The sequence below is a fragment of the Macaca fascicularis genome, chromosome 14, assembly GCF_037993035.2.
Source record: "Macaca fascicularis isolate 582-1 chromosome 14, T2T-MFA8v1.1".
In the NCBI taxonomy this organism is placed as follows: domain Eukaryota; kingdom Metazoa; phylum Chordata; class Mammalia; order Primates; family Cercopithecidae; genus Macaca; species Macaca fascicularis.
In genome coordinates, this window is record NC_088388.1 from 132,443,028 (window position 1) to 132,458,734 (window position 15,707).

General features: G+C 54.0%; 1 protein-coding gene across 4 annotated transcripts in view; it reads left to right on the top strand.

Annotated features, from left to right (window-relative positions):
- JAM3 (junctional adhesion molecule 3) overlaps nucleotides 1-15,707 on the top strand; it is a 110,378-nt gene that overhangs the window by 4,317 nt on the left and 90,354 nt on the right. Inside the window, exons 2-5 of one of the 4 annotated variants that reach the window (XM_074015677.1) lie at nucleotides 1,633-1,834; nucleotides 3,359-3,807; nucleotides 6,675-6,819; nucleotides 7,639-8,324. The gene's annotated coding sequence lies outside the window, so the exon portion shown is untranslated. The remainder of the gene's footprint in view (nucleotides 1-1,632; nucleotides 1,835-3,358; nucleotides 3,808-6,674; nucleotides 6,820-7,638; nucleotides 8,325-15,707) is intronic. The other 3 variants (XM_074015678.1, XM_074015676.1, XM_074015675.1) reach the window with 3 other exon arrangements.

A 15,707-nucleotide genomic window follows, 5' to 3' on the forward strand; every position in this document is an offset into this window, starting at 1 on the left:
CAGGAGTTCGAGACCAGCCTGACCAACGTGGTGAAACTCCATCTCTACTAAGAATACAAAAATTAACCAGGTGTGGTGGCGTGCTCCTGTAATCCCAGCTACTCGAGAGGCTGAGGGAGGAGAATCTCTTGAACCCAGGAGGCGGAGGTTGCGGTGAGCTGAGATGGCGCCATTGCACTCCAGCCTCGGCGACAAGAGCGAAACTCCGTCTCAAAAAAAAAAAAAAAAAACACAAAATCTGTGCACGTGAGCATAAGCTTGTGGGTGTGGGTAGCGTGGACTGTGTATAGCGATGGCTAAGTGTGTAAAGAGGCTTGAGCACCAACTGTAGAAGGGCATTTCCTGGGGGGGGGTCCCTGCTGAGACGCCAACTCAGGTGCTTCTGCGCTCTTCTTGCAGTGGGGTTCTTACAGGGCCGTCCCAAGAGCCTGCTCAGAGCCAGGCAGCCCCGGCCAAGCCTGTGCCACGGTGCAGCACCGCCTTCTCCATCCACGCTCCTCCCAGTTCCGCAGAAGACCCGAAACCTCAGTCCCCAGCAGATCAATTGCCGCTAATAACATTTAAATTCTGGCCTGGAGGTGCTGAGGAGGCCCCGGGAAAGAGGAAGGAAAAGATGGCATGGATTTCAAAGGAGGGACTTGGAGTCAACAGCTCTGGTCCCTCGGAGCCTGCAGTCTCTAGCCCCCCACCCCCACCCCACCGCCAAGCCGAAAACCCGGTCCGGGGCCCACCCCTTCGCGCTGATGCCACAGCTCGGCTGGACGGCTTCAGCGTGGGAGGGGTGGAGACGACACCAGGGCTGCCCCTCGAGAGCGACACTGGCCTTAACCCCATTCTCCCCGCGCCCCCCACCCCCCAGGCCCCCAACCCCCCACCCCCGCCTCGCTGCAGACGGGCTGCCTGCTCTGCTCCTCTCCACCCTCCCAACCAGAGAGCCGGGGGGGCGGGGGTAGGGGCGCTGCAGGGGAGGAGGGGTAGGGGCGCTGCAGGGGAGGAGGGGTAGGGGCGCTGCAGGGGAGGAGGGGTAGGGGCGCTGCAGGGGAGGAGGGGTAGGGGCGCTGCAGGGGCGGGTCTCCTCCGAGCAGGGTGGCCCCAGCACTCCTTCCCAGACATGTGCCTGGCACACCCACACGCTCGCACAGAAAAGCCCCCCTTCTCCGCGTCTGGGTGCCGGGCCGCGCTGCGCCCTCCCCCGTGGAACCGCGACTGATGAAGCGGTAACCCGCCAGCGCCGAGGCAGCCTCTGCTCAATCCCGGAGCCAGGCCGGCATCCTGCGCCGCGGAGGGGAGAGCGGTCGGCAGGGGCCGGGCGGAGGCGCGGGACGCGCAGCAGGCGGCGGGGAGCTCTTCCCAGGAAAGGCCAGCACCTCAGGTGGCACTTTCTCCCCGTTTCCCCTCAGTCAAAGACGCACCAGCAACTTAGAATTCGAGGCACTGCAGAGCTGGAAGGGGCCTCAGCGCTGCTCCCTCCGCCCCCTCGTTTCACAAACCAGAAAGCTGAGATCCAAAGCAAGGAAGGGACTTGGCCAAGGTCAGAGCTCCGCTGGGACCACACGGAGATGATAACTTGTTAGGGGTTTTGCAAATAGGTTTGTCTACAGTTTGGTAGAATTTAAACTTTTTTTTTTTTAGTTCAAATTTTCGAGTGGCCAGCTCCTTCTAATCCACACTGGTGCAGCACTGTGATTGAAATTCAGCTGCATAGCTCTTGCTGGGAAATGCGGTGACGGAGCAGTGCAGGCGGCAGCTGCCTCCCACTCTTAAGACAGGAGTTCTAAAGCCACGGTCCCTGTGTGAGTCTCCTGGAGCTCATAGTCCCTCAAATGGCAGGCAGGTTTGTGAATGTTTCTGTGTTCTGAACATTTTTCTGAAAAAGGGTTCACAGCTTTAATTGATTTACAAAGAGATGTACAGCATGGAAGAGATTGAGAATCACTTCCTTAAAGCAACAAGAACCTAGGCTGGGGAGAAATCAGATTTTAGGAATGAGCTGCTGGGCACCTTAGCAGCATTCAGAGACATGAAAGCATTGGATTGTTTCCTAGATTTAAGAGCATATATTTTGCAACATGAAAGAGCTTCTGTGCTCCAGAGTGCAAGTTCCTCAAGGACAGGGCTCTAGTCTCTTTCTTCACTAAAGTATCCTTAGATCCTGGATCAGTGCCTGGATGCAATCTCAGGTGCAAACACACATGTGATTAATTTGTTAGTCTGCACAGCCCTTCTCTTTCCATGCCCACTCCTGCCTGGTCTCCAGCAGTCATGAGAATAGCCATCGTTAGGGAAACCCTGATGTAAGAATTGCAAGAATGACTTTGTAATTCAGTGTTGACATTCAGGACCTTTTTCGTCTCATGTTAAAGACGGATCGCCCTGGGGAAATCAAGGCAGTCCAGCCAAACCCCAAGTCCCAATCAAACGCAGTTTGTGTTGAACCCCACGACTGCCCAGCACCTTTGGGAAGCCCACTGCTTTCTATGCAGACGCAGAGCTCCCAGAAAGCACAGGTGGATGTGCTCAGCTTGCCTTGTGACGTGAATGCCTGAAAACAGAACAGGACTAAAAATTCACTGTCTGAGAGCCTGCAGCTAGGGAGCCTGAGTTCTCAGGGACTAGAAGAGAAGTTCCCAGTGTGGCTAGGACCAGGCAGACTAGCCTTGGGCTGGGCTCCGGTTCCTCCCCTCTCTGTGGATTCCCTTTGATCCTCCCCTCCTGCCCCACTTTACAGCCTCCACAGCTCAGCTGCTAAATCACTGGGGATTAAGATGCCGGAGGCAGGTGGGGAGGGCAACTCGTCCTGGGACAGAAAAGGCTCCTTTCCTGAGAGGAAGCTGGGGTTCTCAGGGCCCCTGGCTAGGCCAGCCTTCCTGCCCTCCCCCACCGGCCTCATCCCCGTTAGCTGAACCTCCCGTGGACAGGCAAGCTCGGAGAGGCAGTTGTGCAGCTGCTGCTTCTGTCTGGGGCTAAAAATAGTCTCCTCTCCACCCATGTCCAGCTCAGGCTGGGCCAGGGCTCCGAAGAGGACTCACAGGCGGGGGTGGAGGGTTTGGGAGACAGAAGGTGGGGCCAGAGACAAGTGCCCCCATGGGCAAAGACTAGGTGAGACAGGGGCAGGGAAGGCAGGGCTTGGGACTGCCTTCAGCTCTGATCTCTTTCACCCCAGAAACTCCCGTAGGAAGGAAATAGAGTTTCTCATCCCTGTGTTTCTGAGGGGAAAGGGGGGCACAGAAAGGCTGGTCAGGCTGACTTGGGTCACGTACCAATATCTAACATTTATGAAGTGCTTATCAGACACTGTTTCAAGCTCTGCAGATGTCAAAGGACCCCGTGACGTAGGTATTATTATTCCCTTTGACAGTTGAAGAGATGAAGGCCCAGAGGCATGAACTCCCACAGCCAGAGGATATGAGCGGATTCTACCTGGTGAGCCTGGGTGAAGAGCCCATGCCCCCAGCCATATCCATGGCCGAGGCTCAGCCCAGACAGGGCACAAAGGGGCTGAGGAAGAGGAAGTAAGATGCCAGGGTTGCCATGCAGGAGGGCAGCCCCGAGTGAGATGGGCATCGTGGCCTAGGGCCCACCTTCTCGAAGAGCTCATCAGAACCTTGGACGCACCACGTGGCCTAGACCCAGGGCTCCTTGAGCCCGTCCCTCGGATTGGCTTCGAATTGTAGGTGAACCCTCTCTAGCTGCCACATTCACCCTTTGCGTGCCCACACTTTGTGAAAAGGTGCAAGAACATGACGCCCGGCTGATCCCAGGGAGCAGGAGCCCCAGAGGCCAGCGGTGTGCAGCCACAGCAGGCAGGTCTGTCGGGAAACCACGGGGGTATAGGAGCAGGGCCGGGGGCACCTGAGGGCCTGTGGAGCCTGAGTTATTGAAACGCTTAGAGTAAAGCAGATTTAGATTTCACAAAGACAGAGGTGAAGGTGGGTGAAGATGGAGGGAAGGATTTAAAGGGAAAGAGAAAGAGAAAAGGTAGGAAGGAGGGAGAAGAGGAAGAGAGAAAGAAAAAGAGAAACAGAGTTATCGAAGACGACTGCCAGACTGGCCTCTCTCTCAACTCAAGGAGCCAAGGAGGGGAAGGCCGGTCAGAGCAGCAATGGAGACAAGAGCTCAGGAGCTCAGAGGGGCAGGCACAGAGCCCCAGCTTCAGCAAGAGCGTGGGGAACAGAGGGCAGGGAGGCCCATACAGCCCAGGATGGCAGGTGCCCATACACACAGCCTAGCTCCTGTCTCCTCTCCCACTGCCGCTTTTGAGCTCACCTTGTTTAGGGCCAAAGCACACGCCATCCTCCCACAGAGCCACTAATGCAATTAACAAAGCACATTCATAAATCTTGCATGGCGTCCGGAGCTGTCTCCTTTCCCTGAACACAAGGGCCAGCTCCGGAGATGCTGTGCAGAGAGCTGCCTGACCTCTCTAGCATCAGGGCCCCCTGAAAAACATAGCATAACCCTTAGTAGGACAGAAAGACCATCCTCTGCTGCCAACCATTACAAAGCAGAGTGGGGTTGGGGTTAGGAAGTACAGACAAATCAGAAGGGGCTGAGAAGGAGGAGATGAAAGTGCATATGTGTTTGCAGGGGACTGGGGAATAGTTTGTGCCTTCCAAGTTCAACAAGAGAGCAGTCAGCAGAGACCAGAGAATCACCACGTTTGGAGGGTTTTACCTTGTGAGCACAGAGCACAGGGTGTGTGGGACCCAGGGCATCTTCAGCAATGCAGGCGTGACTTGGCGGGATGTCGGTGTTTGTGTTTGCATGTGTGTGTGCGTGCGTGCGGGCATGTTCAGTCTGGAAAACTGGTGACTCACTAAAATAGGGAGCTTTCTGATCTGAAGAGCTTATATTCGGCTATTTTTAGCTCATCTTGTCTCTTGGCCCTTTTTTCCCCTTGTCTCTTTTCAAACGTAGAGGAGTCTGGAGACCATGAATGCCGTGTGTGTCTGCTAATTTAAAGCTTGGGCCCAGAGGTGGGTACTCCTGAAAGTGCAGAGATGAAGGCACAGGGAGTGTATGTGTGTACAGCAGGGACACACTGACACAGACAGGGCACACATGCTCTTATTCTGGTATGTACACACGCGCCCCATGCACACATGCAAGCAGGACTGAGGCCAGAAACGTCCCTGGAGACTCCGGCCTACACTCTCTTCACGTGGGCTGGTGTACAGCTACCCACTATGCATACTTCACAAGTATAACTGCCTCCCCACCCCAGCCCCTGCCTCACACGACCCAGGCGGGCACACTCCCATGAGCACATGGCCACAGGCACAGTCCGGGCCTATCTTGGGGAATGGCCCCAGCCCCTGTGCCTTGTTTCTTCTCTGCTCAGCCACTCATCCAAAAATTGTGACTTCTTCTTGGGAAGGCCTTTCTCTGCTGATTGTCAATAGGAAGCAAGAAGTGCCAGCTTCTGCCCTTGGCTTCTCCTGGGACTCATTCAGCCCATCCCACCTGCCCACCACCATTGGGCGAGACCCCCTCCCCAGTCCAGTGGTCATCTAGCTATGTGGGGTCTGGCAACTGCTTAGAGAGGCCAGGCAGGGGTCAAATGCTGTGTGAGCTCCGTTCCTCTAGCCTGGAAAAAGGGAGAAGGGAGAGCGAGCTCGGATTGCCGTCTGCCTAGGTCCAATGTGGGGCAGGGAGCAGACTGCACTCCTCAAGGCTCTAGAGTGCTGGTGGGTTCCTGACTCTGTGTAGACAGGACCGTGTGTGCAACCCAGTGTCGCAGAACAGAAATGCACAAATGCTGCCTATGACCAGTGCCTCAGTGATGCTGCATGCCTGGGAAAGGCACCCACAGCCTCTCTTTCCACACAGCACGCATGCTGTGCACTCACCCACAGTGGCACGTGCCTGCACGCACATACTCTTAGAAGCCTGCGTGAGAGAGAACACGAGCCTTCATTACTCCAGACGCCAAGGCAAGCTCTAAGCCTCATCATCCCCCGAGTCTGCAGTTTATGCACGGCTCAGAGACCCCAGCCAAGGTGGCCAAAACATAGCCATGTGTTGCTCCTTAAGCCATGTCCTCTGCTGAGGGTCTGCGTCAATCCAGAGGAGGGGCCCTCAGACTCCCTCACCTGCCGGGAGGCCCTGTGGCTCCTGGTGTCCAGTGGGCTCAGCATCAGCTCCTGGAGGGAGCCACTACCTGCCTACTGCCCACTGCATTCCACTCCACACACATGGGGGTCTAGTGCTCTGTGCAAGGCACTCCATGTCGTCATTATGAAGGAGGACCAGCCAGAGTCCCCACCCCCAGACCCCTGCCCCAAGATCGGCTGGCACAGAAGAAGATGCCTGCACAATTAGCCATTGCAGGACTGGACTAGGCTGCGTGTGGGCATGAGCCACACAGGAGGGATAATGCTCTCTTCCTCCTGGGGCCTGGGGGCCTTCGCAGAGAACAGGACAGGGGGCTTTTGCCTGGGCCCTGAATAATGAACAGATCTCCCCAGGTCAAAGAGGAACTTCTCAGGTAGGGAACTGGCCTGCATGAAAGTGCTGTATTGGGAAGCGGGACAGGGGCTCATGGTGAGAACTCAGATCTTGCCAGCAGATGGACGGGAGCTCAAGCCTGCCTGACTGGCCTCCGGCTCTGTGGCTCTTGCCTGAAGGACAAGTGATTTTGAATTATCTACCTCTCTTCTTACCCCACACGGCAGGAAAATGTCTTTGCATCTTGAAAGATCTGGACTCCTTCTGCTTTCTGAGCATCTGTGAGATGGAGATACTAATAGGGCCTTCCCCATAGAGATGTTCTGAAGATCAAATGAGAGACCTCATGGAAAGCTGTTAGCACAGAGCTGAGTAAGTAAGCATTGTCATTAGTTATTATTATCCTATTTTATAGGCTACCACAGTGATTCTCAACCAATTTTACCCCTCGGAGGTCATTTGGCAGTGGCTGGAGACATATTTGGTTGTCACAGCTTGCAGGAGTGGGAGGAGGCTGCTCCCGGTCCCTGGTGGGTAGGGCCAGGGTGCTGCTAAGCACCCACCTTGCACAGGGCAGCCCCCACAGCAGAGCAGAGCCCACCCAGAATGCAGAGAGCACAGAGGCTGAGAAGGCCTGGGCTGGGGAGTTTCACCTTCTCCTGAAGACAGTGCAGTGACCATGATTTTCAAGCAGGGAATGACGTCATAAAATCTAAGTTTCAGAAAGAAAAATCTGGCAATGTTGTGACATGTCTAGAAAGCTCAGCCAGGGGCACTGCAGACCTGCAGATGAGACTGGGGGGAAGGAGGGCTGGGTCTGCAGCAAGACCATGAGGCCGCACATTCCAGGGTCTTGGCAAGAAGAGAGCAGGAGAACCTGCTGAGGTCTAGAGGAAGGAAGGGACAGGCCTGGGGCCCCTGGGGGACCCTAAAGTTTCCAGCCTGTGGGCCTGAGCAGATGGTAATGCCGCCTTTCAATAGCACAGGGGAGAAGACTCCATTTGGGACTGTGTCCTCCAGGGCCCCAGGTTGGGGGAAGCTCCTCCACCAACCTTCACGTGAGCCATGCCCCTCCAGTCCACCTGCTCCCACTCAAGGGGGACCACCCTTCAAGAGACCCTCACCCTGCCCATCAGTGCCCAAGAGAGGCGGGCATCCAACGGCACCATCTCTCCCTCCTTTCCCTTGCAGCTCCCTCTGAAGGAAGACCAGTGAGGCCTGCAAGATGGCCTCCTGAGGCCAAGCCACTGAGCTGCAGGACAAAGATGATCTTTCTGGGCTCCTGATATCCAGACCCCGTCTCATCTTTCAGCATGTTCAGAGTATCTGTGGCTGCTGTGGGCAGAGAGGAGGTACCGGGGAGGTCCTGGCAGACTTATCTACCAGCAGAGGGACTGAGCCTCCATGCCACCCCAACTCCCGCTGCCCTTTTGACTGAGCTCTGAACACAAGTTAGAGGAGCTGGGGGAAGCTCCAAGCAGTCAGTACATGAGCCGGTGAGCATGCGACGTGTCCCGTCTGGTGCTCAGCACTGCAGGGGACATCCCCACAAATATCACAGCTCGAATTCTCCGGTTGGGAAGGCAAGACTCACAGACAGAGAACAGTAGAAAAGTCTTCAAGAGGCCCCTGGTGTAGTCTGAGGAGCCCTGGACAGAGGTAAGACCAGAGTTCTATCCCCAGGCCTTGGGCCTGAAGCAGGTGCCTGTACCTCCAAAAGCTCCAGCCACACCAAGCTCTAGACAACTTCTCATTGCCTGGATTGTGGGTGGCACATCTGATCGGTGGGGACTGACGCCTGGAGCACTGTGCTGAGGAGGACTCTGAGGCAGCAGCAAACCTGGCAGGACTGTGGTGGCCAACCAGTGAGGTGGACGGTAGGTGCCACCGGGATGTCACAGGGATGTACCTTCCGCTTGTTAACCCTTCTGGTTAAGAGCAACTCACTGGGGCCATTTCTAAGGACCCCTCCAGCTCCCAAATGGGAGAATTCTGTGATGGAAATGTTGCATTTCAAGGCACTGGCTGGAGCACAATGAGGCAAAGCAGGAAGAGATCTGTGTGGGCTGGGATGATCAAGGAAGGCTTTGGGAAGGAGGCGGCACTTTAGTGCGGCCTCAAGGTGGGGGAGTGTGAGTAGCTGTACCGGAGGTGGGAGGACGTTTATGTGCATAAAACTGGGGCTGAGCATGGGCTGTTCTTGGTACAGGAGGGAGGCGGCTAGCATCGCTGGAATGCGCTGTCTGTGTTTAGGGCAAGTATGATTACATACGTGAGAGCACACAGTCTGAGAGCTTCCCACATGGAAAGCCACAGAGCAAAGATGACGTTCCATGCATGCTGGCTTCCAGTCCTCACAGCTCCTCTCCAAGGTAAACGCTCTTCCCAGCCTTCCCTAGCATTCTGTGAGTTGCTCAGGGCCACCGCTGGCAGGTGCGAATCCTGCGTTCAGCCTGGGCAGTGCGGTTCTGATGGCTTCGGGCATAACTTCTCTGCCCTGGTGCCTTCTCTACTCTTAGAAGCTGACCAGTAAGGAAACCCAGCAATGCAGTTGAGACACCATGGCCGGATTTGTGGATTCTAGGGACGAGGAAGAGGCAGGAATAGCTGTAGACCGAGGAAGGAGGGCCTTGCTTGAGTCATCAATCACACAAACAGATCCAAGCCAAGAAGAGGGCAAGGTGGACGTAGATCAAAGATAGGCGCTAAGTGCCATGGGCTAGGGCTTGTTTTAGACTTTCCTCAAGTCCTACATAATCTACTGGAAACAACAAAAATTGTCCCAACACTATGGGAATAGGCAAGAAGCTGTGGGAGGGCATGACATTCCAGGGACGTGGGGCTCAGCCTGTGAGGATGGGAATAGAGCCTGCCATGGTCTTAACACAAGCCCAGAGGCAGAAGGCAACTGCCTAAATAAAGATCTCATTTCAGACAAAGCTTAACCCTGCCTTTGCCCAGGGCTGCAGCCTCCAGCCGTCTCCAAGCTGTCCCTGCCTGGCACCTGGTGGTGCGCTGGGGAACTTTGCTGTTTCTCCCTCATTTCCCAGCCCTCTCTCCTTCCTTCCTTCCTTACTGGGTTCATGGACAGCTCCAGCCTCCACTCAGCTTGGCCTCTCAATTCCATGGCCAGAAGGTCCTGTTGTGCACCGCCCTGCCCCCAGGCCCCTATGTCTCATCTTGCTTTCTTCACCTCTCCCACCACCTTTGTCCCCACCCATCCGGAGATGGATCTGAAACCAGCCCCGGTATGAAACTCTCCAGCCTCTCTCCCAAACATCCTCGCGTCCCTGCCCCGCTTGCTCTGGTCCCACTCCATCTCAAGCGCCCTCTGTGGTCCTCCCTTCTGGTTTCTCCCTCTGGCCTCCAGGAGGCCTCTGGTGTCCGCACAACTTCCTGACATGGAGGAAGGACCAGAGTTGTAACGTGGGGCTGGAAGGTCGCAGAACCACCAGTTAGTCCTGCCCTGCCGACCTCTCCTTGTGAAGCTCTCCCTCCTGCTGTTCAGTCTGTGCTCGATGACTAGAGGCCTGATTCCGAAACTCTCTTTTGGGGCCACTGGGTCAGGCAGCCCTCCTCACTGTCAGGAAATATATCCTCATTTCTTACCTTAATTTCTCAACTGCATCTGTTCTTTCTTGTTCTGGGAAGTCATCCGGTGTGATGCTGCAGCCATGCTACTCCTTAGCGCTCTGCTTCCCAACCAAAACAATGCTCCTTCTCAGCTTTTCCAAAGCTTCCGGCCCCAGCAGTTCTTGGACCTGGGGTACTTTCCTCCCTGCAAGCAACAAAGGAGGACAAGCCCCAGCTTCTCTAAGATACCTTCGGCTGCCTGGAAGAGGCCTGTGGAAGGCCCCACAACTCTCCACAGACCTCGGGGCGTTGCTGTTTCTTCTCAGTGGCCCTGGTCTCCTCAGCCAAGTGAGTCACCATCATCCTTGCTCCTCCCAGACCCTAAACCTCTCCTTTCCCATCCTTCCTTCTCTTTGTATCTCTTTCCGTTTACACGCGCGAACGAACGCGTGTCCACACACATATATCATTTCAGGCCTTATCTGGAGCTGTCATTGACAGAACTCAAATTGTGATAGGCAAATTGACTTCAGTGTCAGAGACAGGAAACCCGATGATGCATCTCCCAGTGTCTGGAGAGCGAGGAGATAAGAGAGTAGAGATGGGCTGCCTCGGCCAGCAGCACCGGAGCGGGGACTGTAGCCAGGGAAGCGGGGCTTCTGAGACTCCGGCTCAGGCACCAGAGTCCCGAGTGCTGGGGAGCCTGGGTTGATTCTCACCCCCCACGTGATGTCGAAGAACAAAAGGAGGGTGGAGCACCCCCGAGAGTGTACTGAGCCCTTCCCGAGGGCTTCTCTGAGACAACCCAAATCTTTCCCAGCGGGAATCAGACATCTACAGCAGGGACCCTTAGCCCCCAAATGCCACATCCTACATGTAGGGCCGGTCACTGCCCTGGCAGTTAGGAGGGGATGGATGAGAGCTGCTGCCGAAAGAGGAGCAGCCGTTCTGACGCCATCATACCTCTGCTTGTCCCCGTTACATAAAGCTCCAGCTGACTTGGCGTAATGACTAAGAAAACTTTCCAAACTTTCCGAAGACAGTTGGTGATCCTCTACCCTCCCGGTGACTGGTGAGAACTACCCCCACAGAGAGCCAGCAGAGAGGAAGGCTCCCAGCTCCGGGCCCTGACTCATCACACACACAAACACTCCCCAGCACTCTTTCCCAAAACAGTTCCCCTCCCACCCATCCACCCTCCTACCAGGGCTGGGTGACAAAAATGAACGCCCCAGAGATCTTGCCAAGTGCTGGGCCATGCTCAGCCCAGGGAACATGCAACTCCCCATAGAATGGGAGGAGCAGACCCCCACCCCCTCTGGAAGCAAACAGTGTCCGTTGGAAGAAAAATTGCCACCTGACTCTACAATGATCACTGTATTGTTTTCCAAATAGCTTGGACTACTTTCCCCAAAAAAAGAGTTCAAAGCTCTATAATCATAAAATCCTAGAGCTTAAGGCAATCTTAAAGGTCATCTTTAGCCCCTCTCCCCTTCCCTGCTTCCATGCATCTACACATGGATTCATTTCTCTATTTGTTCATCAGATAGTCACTGGGTTCCTACAATCTGCCATGTGCAACACAGGCTCTGGAGGCCCCACAGACATACTGTTTCCGCAAGGCGCTTGTCATCCAGTGGGTGAGAAAGCAAGTGACAAGGCGTTGGAATAAGTATGACAGGCACTGTGGTAGGAAGAGTGCATGTTCTAGAAGCACTGAGAGGGCATGTCACCCCCACCTTGGGGTAGTGGGGGGAATTCATGGAGACTTACTGGGAGATATTATATATATATGTATATGTATGTAATAAATATAAAAATGTATTATAAGTAAGTATATAAAATATATTATAAAAATTAAAATGTAAAATATATAAATATGTATTATATAAAAATACATATATTTTTTGAGACGGAGTTGGGCTGGAGTGCAGTGGCGCAATCTCGGCTCACTGCAACCTCTGCCTCCTGGGTTCACGCTATTCTCATGCCTCAGCCTCCTGAGTAGCTGGGACTACAGGCACACACCACCACGCCTAGCTAATTTTTGTATTTTTAGTTGAGATGGGGTTTTGCTGTGTTGACCAGGTGGATCTCGAACTCCTGGCCTCAACTGATCTGCCCACCTCAGCTTCCCAAAGTGCCGGGATGACAGGCATGAGCCACTGCGCCCAGCCTGGAAAAAATTATATTTAAGTCGAGTTATGAAAAATAAGGAAATTCCTTTTCAATCAATGAGAGGTCTGCTCATCACTCAGTAAGGCCAAAGCGTAGTGTTAGGCATACTGCATGATGATGAATCTAACGTAGTGTCCACACGTAGAGTTTAATGCCTGGTGAGGGACATACAGTAAAGGTACACATGACTAGAATACTCTATGCTCCCAACAGAAAGAAAAGATACGTGTTGAGGGATGGCCGTCCCAAGTGCCCTGACTTAATCATTACACATTATACACATGGATCACAATATCACATGGACCCCAAAATACCTACTAGGTATGAAAAAACCAGAATATACCTCAAAGCACCAGATAATGCTCCTAAATGAAGGATCCGTGGAGTCCCAGGGAGGGTTTCAGAGAGGGTGAGGGGAAGTTCCTAGCTGCGAAGATTTGCAAAAGCCCCGTGGAAGAAATTTGAGTTCGCCTTGAGGATGGCTAGGATTTAAAGGCACAGAGGGAGAGAGAAGGGCATTCTAAGCAAAAGCCATGCTACCAGCAAAGTGTAAGAACCAGTGATATCTGGGGGAAGAAGAATACACCATTCTCACCAAGGTACACAACAGGCAGTCAGGGCAGACACAGCTTGAACACAGGCAACGCCTTAGGACAGCTCTGAAATTTAAAGCCAGGCCCTGCAGTTTCTCGGAAATTTAAAGCCAGGCCCTGGAGTGAGGAGAAGAGCAGGACTTCCGACACGAACTGCAGCGCTCCTTGCACGGTGACAGATAGATGGCACTTTCCCCTTGTGAGGCTTTGGCCCCTCCCTACTGGAGGAGCCCTGTGGCTAACACTTCCCCTCCCCAGGGGGTCTCTGGATGCAAAGCAAGGAGACCCCAGGCTAACAATCCAGGCTGTTCTACTCTGGCTTTTGCATTTTTCTTTTCTTTTTTTTTTGGATAAGTACATGGCCAGACAAGGTGGCTCACACTTGTAATCCCAGTACTTCGAGGCTGAAGCAGGAAGATCGCTTGAGCCCAGAAGTTTGAGACCAGCCAGAGCAACATAGTGAGACCTCATCCCTACAAAAAATTTTAAAAATTAGCTGGCAGTGGTGGCACACACCTGTGGTCCCAGTTACTTGAGAGGCTGAGGAAGACAGATTGCATGTGCCCAGGAGTTCAGGCTGCAGTGGGCTATGGTTGTGACATTGCACTCAGCCTGGGTGACAGAGCGACATCCTGTCTCTAAAACACAATTAATCTATATTTTTAAAAACTCTTTTGAAGAGGGCAGCAAAATCCACCTCACCGACTGAACTAGGTTCTCACCCTGGCTCCTAACCAGCCCAGTTTGAAATATTTGGAATTCTTACAGCTGTTCTTTCTTCTTCCTCATCTCCACCCAAATACACTAACCTACGGCTTTCAGTCTTAACCCTTTATTGCTTTCTGTACATGCCCAGTTCAGGCCTTACGTCCATCTGGGTATCTCTGCTTAAGACTTCAAGTTCTTGAAATACTGGGATGCTGCCTGTAATCCTAGCGCTTTGGGAGGCCGAGGAGAGAGGATCTCTTGAGGTCAGGAGTTCGAGACCAACCCGGGCAACACAGCAAGACACTATCTGTACCAAAAAATTTAAAAATTAGCTGGGCATAGTGGCACATGCCTGGGGTCCCAGCTACTCCGGAGATTGAAGCAGGAGGATCACGTGAGTGAGGGAGGTGGAGGCTCCAGTGAGTCGTGATCGTGCCATTGCACTCCAGCCTGGACGACAGAGGGTATATATATATACTGGGATATGTACACAAAATTGCCGTGAAAAGCTAAGCGTGCTGGTTTGGGGAGGGCGGGGGAGGAAGAAGGAGCTGCAACAGTGAGAGGCCGCCACACGGTGGCGCAGTGAGGCTGGGAAACGGTGCACCCCGGGCGGGAAGGGGACACGCCCCGTGGCGGCCACGCGGGGTGGGCAGGAGGCGGCGCGGGCTGGCTGGTCTCTCCCGAGAAGGGTGCGTCTCAGGGCTTGTCCATGGACGCCTGGAACATGGGAAGACGCACAGACATGGGTTTCACTCTTTGCTCTCCTCTCTCCTTGTAAGACCTCTGTGACCAAGAGAGGCCCCGGGGCACCTGAAGGCCCCTGCAGCTGGACCCTGCTCTGAGATCCCATCCCGAGGCTGGGAGAGGGAGCAGCCGCGCAGGTGGAGAGCCTGGAGGCTGGGAGAGGGAGCAGCCGCGCGCAGGTGGAGAGCCTGGAGGCTGGGAGAGGGAGCAGCCGCGCGCAGGTGGAGAGCCTGGAGGCTGGGAGAGGGAGCAGCCGCGCGCAGGTGGAGAGCCTGGAGGCTGGGAGAGGGAGCAGCCGCGTGCAGGTGGAGAGCCTGGAGGCTGGGAGAGGGAGCAGCCGCGCGCAGGTGGAGAGCCTGGCCACAGGAGGACGTGCACGCGTGCGAGCGCACTTGTCCTTGAGGTGCAGAGACTGGCCAGCAGGGTCAAAGATGCTTTTTTTCTTAGTCTAATGAGCTCTTGGAAACAAAGCTAATCTCTGGAGGGAAGATACATCCTGGACATTTGAAGCCGGCCTGGAATTGAATGTTTTAAGAGCCCGTCCTACCAGACGGTTGGAATGCTTTTTTTTTTCCCTTTTTTTTTTTTGGTAGAGACAAGGTCCCTCTATTACCCAGGCTGGTCTTAAACTTCAGGACCCAAGCGATCCTCCCGTCTCAGCTTCCCAAAGTGCTGGGATTACAGACAACAGCCGCCATGCCTGGAGGTTTGAATGCTTCTAAGAAGCACAGGACATTGATGATTACACATTGTATCCGTGTATCAAAATATCACATGTATCAAAATATCAAATGTATCAAAATATTATCATGTATCAATAAAAAATATAAGCACAGGAGAGCTTCCTTTCTGCTCTTATCCAAAACCTTCCCTACACATAGACCGTACACATCAAAAATGTTCCCACCACAGTCCATACTTACTAAATATACATTCCTGGCCAGGCACAGTGGCTGACGTCTGCAATCCCAACACTTTGGGAAGCCGAGGCAGCATAGTAGTTCAAGACTGGCCTGAGCAACGTGGCAAAACCCCATCTCTACAAAAAATACCCAAAAAAAAAATCGTCTGGGGTGATGGCATCACCTGTAGTCCCAACTACTCAGGAGGCTGAGGTGGAAGGATCACTTGAGCCCGGGAGGTCAGGGCTGCAGTGAGCCAAGATCACGCCGCTGCTTTCCAGCCTGGGCAACGGAGTAAGACCCTGTCTCAAAAAAATAAAAAGTGAGCTGGGCACGGTGGCTCACGCCTGTAAATCCAGCACTTTGGGAGGCCAAGGAGGGCGGATCACAAGGTCAGGAGTTCAAGACCATCCTGGCTAACACAGTGAAACCCCATCTCTACTAAAAATACAAAAAAAATTAGCCGGGCGTGGTGACGGCGCCTGTAGTCCCAGCTACTGGGGAGGCTGAGGCAGGAGAATGGCGTGAACCCGGGAGCAGAGGTTGCAGTGAGCCGAGA